Genomic DNA, 8,833 nt, shown 5'->3' on the forward strand with positions numbered 1-8,833 from the left:
CCACAGAACTGCAGGAGGCCAAGAGAGGAATGTGAAGAGAGCAATAGAGCAATGGTGGGCACACTGGCCGAGGTGGCAAGAAGAGCTTACTCAAGCAGAGCAAAGTTACTGGTTATGGGCAATTTCAACCACAGGGAGATCAACTGGGAAAACTTAAAGCCACATGGGGGTCCTGAAACATGGAGAGCCAAAATGATGGATGTGGTACTGGAAAACCTCATGCATCAACATGTTAAGGATACTACCAGAGAGAGAGAGGGGGGGGGATGAACCAGCAAGATTGGACCTTGTGTTCACCCTGAGAAGTTCAGACATTGAGGACATCACATATGTGAGGCCCCTTGGAGCTAGTGATCACATGGTTCTGTGTTTTGAATACATAATAGAATTACAAGTTGACAGGGTAACAGGAATTGGATGGGAAAAGGCAAACTATAAAAAGGGGGACTACACAGGTATGAGGAACTTCATGCAGGAGGTTCAGTGGAACAGAATTGGCAGGAAAGTCAGTAAATGAAATGATGGAATACGTAACAACAAAATGCAGGGAGGCGAAGGAAAGGTTTGTTGCCAAGGGCAATAGAAATAATGGGAAGACCAAAGCGAGTGCTTGGTTTACCCAAAGGTGTAGGGAGGCAAAAACTAAGTTCAACAGAGAGTGGAAAAGATACAGGGAGCAAAGGACTCAGGAAAATAGAGAGACTAGTAGAAGAGCCAGAAACGAGTATGCACAGATGAGGAGGGAGGACCAGCGATAGTACGAAAACGACATAGCATCGAAAACCAAATCTCACCCAAAACTGCTGTATAGCCACATTAGGAGGAAGACAACAGTTAAGGACCAGGTGATCAAGCTGAGGAAAGAAGGTGGGGAACTCACCAGAAGTGATCAAGAGGTATGTGAGGAGCTCAAGAGATTTAAGGAAGTATTTACAGTGGAGACAGGAATGCCTCTGGGTGGACGAAACAGAGGGGAATGCCAACAAGGAATATACCAACAAGCGTTAGATGACATACACACAACTAAGGAGATGAAGAAGCTGCTAAGGGACATCGATACCTCAAAGGCAATGGGACCAGACATCTCCCCATGGGTCCTTAGAGAGGGAGCAGAAATGCTGTGTGTGCCACTAGCTACAATCTTCAATACATCCCTTGAAACTGGGCAACTACCTGAGGTATGGAAGACGGCAAATGTAGTACCCATATTTATAATAGGAGACAGAAAAGAGGCACTGAACTATAGACCAGTGTCACTGACGTGCATAGTAATGGAGAAGATTATCAGGAGGAAAGTGGTGGAGCAACTGGAACGGAACAAGAATATAAACACCAACAAGCACGATTTTATGGAAGGCAAATCCTGTGTCACAAACATACTGGAGTTTTATGATAAAGTAACTGGAGCAAGACACGAGAGAGAGGGGTGGGTTAATCGCATCTTCTTGGACTGCAAGAAGGCCTTTGACACAATTCCTCACAGGAGATTGGTGCAGAAGCTAGAGGATCAGGTGCATATAACAGGAAGGGTGCTGCAATGGATCAGAGAATACCTGACAGGGAGGCAACAACGAGTCATGGTACATGAGGTATCACAGTGAGCACCTGTGATGAGCGGGGTCCCACAGGGGTCGGTCCTATGACCAGTGCTGTTTCTGGTATATGTGAATGACAATGGAAGGGTTAGACTCAGAAGTGTCCCTGTTTGCAGATGATGTGAAGATAATGAAGAGAATTAAATCAGATGAGGATCAGGTAGGACTCCAAAGAGACCTGGACAGGCTGGACACCTGATCCAGCAACTGGCTTCTCGAATTTAACCCCGCCAAGTGCAAAGTCATGAAGATCGGGAAAGGGGAAAGAAGACCGCAGATGGAGTATAGGCTAGGTGGCCAAAGACTGGGGTGAGTATAACACCGAGCACGTCTCCGGAAGCACACATTAACCAGATAACTGCTGCAGCATATGGGCGCCTGGCAAACCTGAGAATAGAGTTCCGATACCTTAGTAAGGAATCGTTCAAAACACTGTACACCGTATACGTCAGGCCCATACTGGAGTATGCAGCGCCAGTTTGGAACCCACACTTGGTCAAGCACTTCAAGAAATTAGAGAAAGTGTAAAGGTTTGCAACAAGGCTAGTTCCAGAGCTAAGGGGAATGTCCTACGAAGGAAGGTTAAGGGAACTCGGCCTGACGACACTGGAGGACAGGAGGGTTAGGGGAGACCTGATAACGACATACAAAATACTGTGTGGAATAGACAAGGTGGACAGAGGATGTTTCAAAGATGGGACACAGAAACAAGGGGTCACAATTGGAAGCTGAAGACTCAGATGAGTCAAAGGGATGTTAGGCAGTATTTCTTCAGTCATAGAGTTGTCAGGAAGTGGAATAGTCTAGCAAGTGATGTAGTGGAGGCAGGAACCATACATAGTTTCAAGTCGAGGTAAGATAAAGCTCATGGAGCAGGGAGAGAGAGAGAGAGAGAGGACCTAGTAGCGATCAGTGAAGCAGCGGGGACAGGAGCTGAGTCTCGACCCCTGCAACCACAAATAGGCGAGTGCAAATAGGTGAGTACACACGCATGCGCACGCGCGCACACACACACACACACACACACACACACACACACACACACACACACACACACACACACACACACACACACACACACACACACACACACACTCAAAAAAAAAAAAAAAAAAGACAGAAAAGAGGCACTAAACTATAGATCTGTGTCATTGACGTGTATAGTATGCAAAATTATGGAGAAGATTATCAGGAGGAGAGTGATGGAGCACCTGGAACGGAACAAGAGTATAAATGCCAACCAGCACGGATTCACGGAAGGCAAATCCTGTGTCACAAACCTTCTGGAGTTTTATGATAAAATAACAGAAGTAAGACACGAGAGAGAGGGGTGGGTTGATTGCATCTTCTTGGACTGCAAGAAGGCCTTTGACACAGTTCCTCACAAGAGATTAGTGCAGAAGCTAGAGCATCAGGCGCATATAACAGGAAGGGCACTGCAATGGATCAGAGAATACCTGACAGGGAGGCAACAACGAGTCATGGTACGTAATGATGTATCACAGTGGGCACCTGTGACGAGCGGGGTCCCACAGGGGTCGGTCCTAGGACCAGTGCTATTTTTGGTATATGTGAACGACATGATGGAAGGGTTAGACTCAGAAGTGTCCCTGTTTGCAGATGATGTGAAGTTAATGAGGAGAATTAAATCTGATGAGGACCAGGCAGGACTTCAAAGAGACCTGGACAGACTGGACACCTGGTCCAGCAAATGGCTTCTCGAATTTAATCCTGCCAAATGCAAAGTCATGAAGATAGGGGAAGGGCACAGAAGACCACAGACAGAGTATAGGCTAGGTGGCCAAAGACTGCAAACCTCACTCAAGGAGAAAGATCTTGGGGTGAGTATAACACCGAGCATGTCTCCGGAAGCACACATCAATCAGATAACTGCTGCAGCATATGGGCGCCTGGTAAACCTGAGTTAGTTAGTTTAATATGTTTATTATGCACCCCATACCCATCCTGTGGGCGGTAGTCAAAAGATTACAGAGGTACATAATGGGTCCAGGGACTGGGCCTCAAAGTTTTGATAGCTGAGCAAGCTACAGAGGCAATGAACTCACAATTTACAAAGGTAATGAACTCACAATTTACAAAGGTAATGAACTCCAGGTAAACCTGAGAACAGCATTCCGATACCTTAGTAAGGAATCATTCAAGACACTGTACACCGTGTATGTCAGGCCCATACTGGAGTATGCAGCACCTGTTTGGAACCCGCACTTGATAAGGCACGTCAAGAAACTAGAGAAAGTACAAAGGTTTGCGACAAGGTTAGTTCCAGAGCTAAGAGGAATGTCCTATGAAGAAAGATTAAGGGAAATCGGCCTGACGACACTGGAGGACAGGAGGGTCAGGGGAGACATGATAACGACATATAAAATACTGCGTGGAATAGACAAGGTGGACAAAGACAGGATGTTCCAGGGAGGGGACACAGAAACAAGAGGCCACAATTGGAAGTTGAAGACACAAATGAGTCAGAGAGATAGTAGGAAGTATTTCTTCAGTCATAGAGTTGTAAGGCAGTGGAATAGCCTAGAAAATGACGTAGTGGAGGCAGGAACCATACACAGTTTTAAGACGAGGTTTGATAAAGCTCATGGAGCGGGGAGAGAGAGGGCCCAGTAGCAACCGGTGAAGAGGCGGGGCCAGGAGCTAAGACTCGACCCCTGCAACCACAAATAGGTGAGTACAAATAGGTGAGTACACACACCTAAGATCGGGGAAGGGGAAAGAAGACCGCAGATGGAGTATAGGCTAGGTGGCCAAAGACTGGGGTGAGTATAACACCGAGCACGTCTCCGGAAGCACACATTAACCAGATAACTGCTGCAGCATATGGGCGCCTGGCAGACCTGAGAATAGCGTTCCGATACCTTAGTAAGGAATCGTTCAAAATACTGTACACCGTATATGTCAGGCCCATACTGGAGTATGCAGCACCAGTTTGGAATCCACACCTGGTCAAGCACGTCAAGAAATTAGAGAAAGTGCAAAGGTTTGCAACAAGACTAGTCCCAGAGTTAAGGGGTTTGTCCTACGAAGAAAGGTTGAGGGAAATCGGCCTGACGACACTGGAGGACAGGAGGGTCAGGGGAAACATGATAACGACATATAAAATACTGCGTGGAATAGACAAGGTGGACAAAGACGGGATGTTTCAGAGATGGGACACAGACACAAGAGGTCACAATTGGAAGTTGAAGACTCAGATGAATCAAAGGGATGTTAGGAAGTATTTCTTCGGTCATAGAGCAGTCAGGCCGTGGAATAGCCTAGAAAGTGACGTAGTGGAGGCGGGAACCATACATAGTTTTAAGGCGAGGTATGATAAAGCTCATGGGGCAGGGAGAGAGAGGACCTAGTAGCAATCACCGAAGAGGCGGGGCCAGGAGCTATGACTCGACCCCTGCAACCACAAATAGGCGAGTACAAATAGGTGAGTACACCAGTGCTGTTTCTGGTATTTGTGAATGACATGATGGAAGGAATAGACTCCGAGGTGTCCCTGTTTGCAGATGATGTGAAGTTGAGAAGAATTCATTCGATCGAAGACCAGGCAGAACTACAGAGGGATCTGGACAGGCTGCAGACCTGGTCCAGCAATTGGCTCCTGGAGTTCAGGCCTGGCTAAGATTGCAATTAACCAAGAGGCTAGCAGAAGCTACTTTTTGCATCTGTCTTGTGGCCACACACAACTAGTGCCCATAGCTATGCCAAACTTATTGAGACTTTTTCTCTAACTACCCCACAACTGACACTTGAGTGTATCATATTTTCCTTAAGATAATTTAATTATATTTTTCACTTGTAAATTATAACTTTCAATCCTCTTATCGAACTTAAATATTGTCAGCTCTGGAACACGGGTAATAGTTGTGTTAAGGCTCTGTGTTTATTAGACACAAAATTATAATAAAGTTTTCACCTAACAAGCACCTAAAGTCGGTTCCTGACCAGCCGGGCTGTGGCTCGTACGTTGGTTTGCGTGCAGCCAGCAGCAACAGCCTGGTTGATCAGGCTCTGATCCACCAGGAGGCCTGGTCACAGACCGGGCCGCGGGGGCGTTGACCCCCGGAACTCTCTCCAGGTAAACTCCAGGTAAACCACCAAGTGCAAAGTCATGAAGATTGGGGAAGGGCAAAGAAAACCGCAGATGGAGTACAGTCTAGGGGGCCAGAGACTACAAACCTCACTCAAGGAAAAAGATCTTGGGGTGAGTATAACACCAGGCACATCTCCTGAAGCGCACATCAACCAAATAACGGCTGCAGCATATGGGCACCTAGCAAACCTGAAAACAGCATTCCGACATCTTAATAAGGAATCGTTCAGGACCCTGTACACCGTGTACGTTAGGCCCATATTGGAGTATGCGGCACCAGTTTGGAACCCACACCTAGCCAAACACGTAAAGAAACTAGAGAAAGTGCAAAGGTTTGCAACAAGACTAGTCCCAGAGCTAAGAGGTATGTCCTACGAGGAGACGTTAAGGGAAATCAACCTGACGACACTGGAGGACAGGAGAGATAGGGGGGACATGATAACGACATACAAAATGGTGAGAGGAATTGACAAGGTGGACAAAGACACGATGTTCCAGAGATTGGACACAGTAACAAGGGGACACAGTTGGAAGTTGAAGACACAGATGAATCACAGGGATGTTAGGAAGTATATCTTCAGCCACAGAGTAGTCAGGAAGTGGAATAGTTTGGGAAACGAAGTAGTGGAGGCAGGATCCATACATAGCTTTAAGCAGAGGTATGATAAAGCTCACGGTACAGGGAGAGTGACCTAGTTGCGACCAGTGAAGAGGCGGGGCCAGGAGCTCGACCCCTGCAGCCTCAACTAGGTGAGTACACACACCGTGATAATACAGGGTTAGGTATGAGTTCCTAACTTTATTTACAAGCTAAGAGCTGTTACCCTCTTCAACTCATTTGAAAGCCTTTTTGGTATTATAAGAGACACAAATAGCGAATAGGACCAAATTGGAGCCGTCTGTGGGCAAGCGATTTCATTTGGTCAGCTGACTATTTCGTCGATGTCATTATGCTATGTGAACATGTTCCAGACTCGGGTCATTCTAGGAATGAATAATCTCAGATGCAGTGATGTTCTTGAGAAGGGTACAACCAGAGTGTAGTTGCTGTTCACTGCCGTCTTGTGTAGAGGCTCTCTTCTCACAGACCACGAAGTGCAGCCAAGTGATAGACGTGCATCACTGTGCTTATACACTAATAGGGGAGTATCACTGTGTATTTATACTCTTTGCCTTTTGTTGCTGTGAGATCAGTAATAATAATAAATAATTTATTTCCACAAGTACATATACAACTTATACAGACCTAGCTGACATCAGTGACATTCTATATAGAAAGCCCCTTGCTATGCAGAGCATTTCGGACAGTTAGGTTAACTTTATTCCCAGGATGCGACCCACACCAGCCGTCTAACACCCAGGTACCTACTTACTGCTTGGGGAACATGGACAGTAGGTGTCTTAAGGAAACGCGCCCTCATGTTTCCATCCGTATCGGGGATCAAACCATGGACCACGGCGTGTGAGCCGAGTCTGGTGTTACGCTTCCTAATAAGTGGTACACTTCGCGAGCCCCATACGTTATATAGATGCAAATACATTATATCAGCACTAAGTAAAGCCTTGTATTTGGAGATACAGAATACTAGGACGATATTAATTGACGAGTGCAGATTGTTTTTGGAAAATATATACATTGCTTAGCAGCCTACGCTTCATTGAGAAGCAGAGAGAAGACTGAACCTCTTCTGTGTTAGTGCTCGACTCCCAGGCCAGTGAAAACAATACTGTCAGGCTCAGAATAATAATACATATATCTTTATTTCTACAAGTACATGTACAAGGTATATAGGCCTAGCTGACATCGATAACATACTACTATATAGAAAGCCGCTTTTTATGCAGAGCATTTCGAGCAAATTGGGTCAGTTTTGTCCTAGGATGTGACCCACACCAGTCGACTAACTCCCAGGTACCCATTTTACTGATGGGGAACATAGACAACTACTTATTCATACAGGTAATAGCGGTCCATAGAAATCATTTGGCTGGTCAGTTTTGGCCCGCGGGCCACATCTCGCCCACTCTTGAATTAGACTAAGTATCCTTCATATTGTGTAGGTAAATGTACTTTTAACCACCTATGTGCAGTTGATAAACTAGAACAACATTATTACCATACACGCAAAAACGTATAAGACTATGTACACAGGAAGGTGTATATTTGTGTATATACTCCAAGAAGTGTATATTTGTATATACACTTGTAAGATGAGCACATACCTCAGTTAGCACACGCTAGTGTAGGGCGGCAGTGTATTCCAGAGTGTGGCTGAGGCAGCACATTCCAGTCAGGTGGCAGCACATTCCAGAGGAAAGCGAGTCTCTCGAAGAGCAATAAATGGGAGCAGCAGCAGCAGCGGCAGCGGAGGTAATGTTCACAGCAGAGGTCTGCGGCAAGCACTGCTACCTGTCTCCTTGGTGGCCGGAGTGCCACCACCAGACCTGCCTACTCTATTATTGATGGTGCTTCTTCTCCTCCCCCCCATCCCTCAACACACACACACACACACACACACACACACACACACACACACACACACACACACACACACACACACACACACACACACACACACACACACACACACACACGCACCCCCCAGAAACACCTGCAGAAGGACTCCAGCCACGACACCCCCAAGGCAACTGAACATTCCAAACCAACCATCACACACCGATCCCTCTGTTTCCACCCCCCGCACCACAGTTACAGTATTAGAACAGAAGTTGAAGGTTTGGTACACAAATGCAGATGGATTAACGAATAAACATGAGGAATGGCAAGAAAGAATCAATGAGAAGTCCCCAGACATTATAGCAGTTACAGAAACAAAACTCATGGAGACAATAACAGATGCAATCTTCCCACAAGGATACCAGATCATGAGGAAAGATAGAAGGGGTAGGGGGGGAGGTGGGGTTGCTCTGCTCGTAAAAAACAGATGGAAATTCGAGAAAATGGAAGGAATAGATGAGACAGGAGAAAGAGACTACATAGCAGGTACACTTCAGTCTGGGGAACACAAAGTGGTCATTGCAGTGATGTATAATCCACCACAGAACTGCAGGAGGCCAAGAGAGGAATATGAAGAGAGCAACAGAGCAATGGTGGACACACTTGCTG

General features: G+C 46.2%; 1 long non-coding RNA gene across 1 annotated transcript in view; it reads right to left on the reverse strand.

Annotated features, from left to right (window-relative positions):
• Nucleotides 1–8,265, reverse strand: part of LOC138853203 (uncharacterized) — a 63,785-nt gene extending 55,520 nt beyond the window's left edge. The window contains exon 1 of the long non-coding RNA XR_011392416.1: nucleotides 7,930–8,265. This is a non-coding gene — a long non-coding RNA (uncharacterized lncRNA). The remainder of the gene's footprint in view (nucleotides 1–7,929) is intronic.
• Nucleotides 8,266–8,833: the final 568 nt, after the last annotated feature.

The sequence above is a fragment of the Cherax quadricarinatus genome, chromosome 25 (genome assembly GCF_038502225.1).
Source record: "Cherax quadricarinatus isolate ZL_2023a chromosome 25, ASM3850222v1, whole genome shotgun sequence".
Taxonomy (NCBI): Eukaryota; Metazoa; Arthropoda; class Malacostraca; order Decapoda; family Parastacidae; genus Cherax; species Cherax quadricarinatus.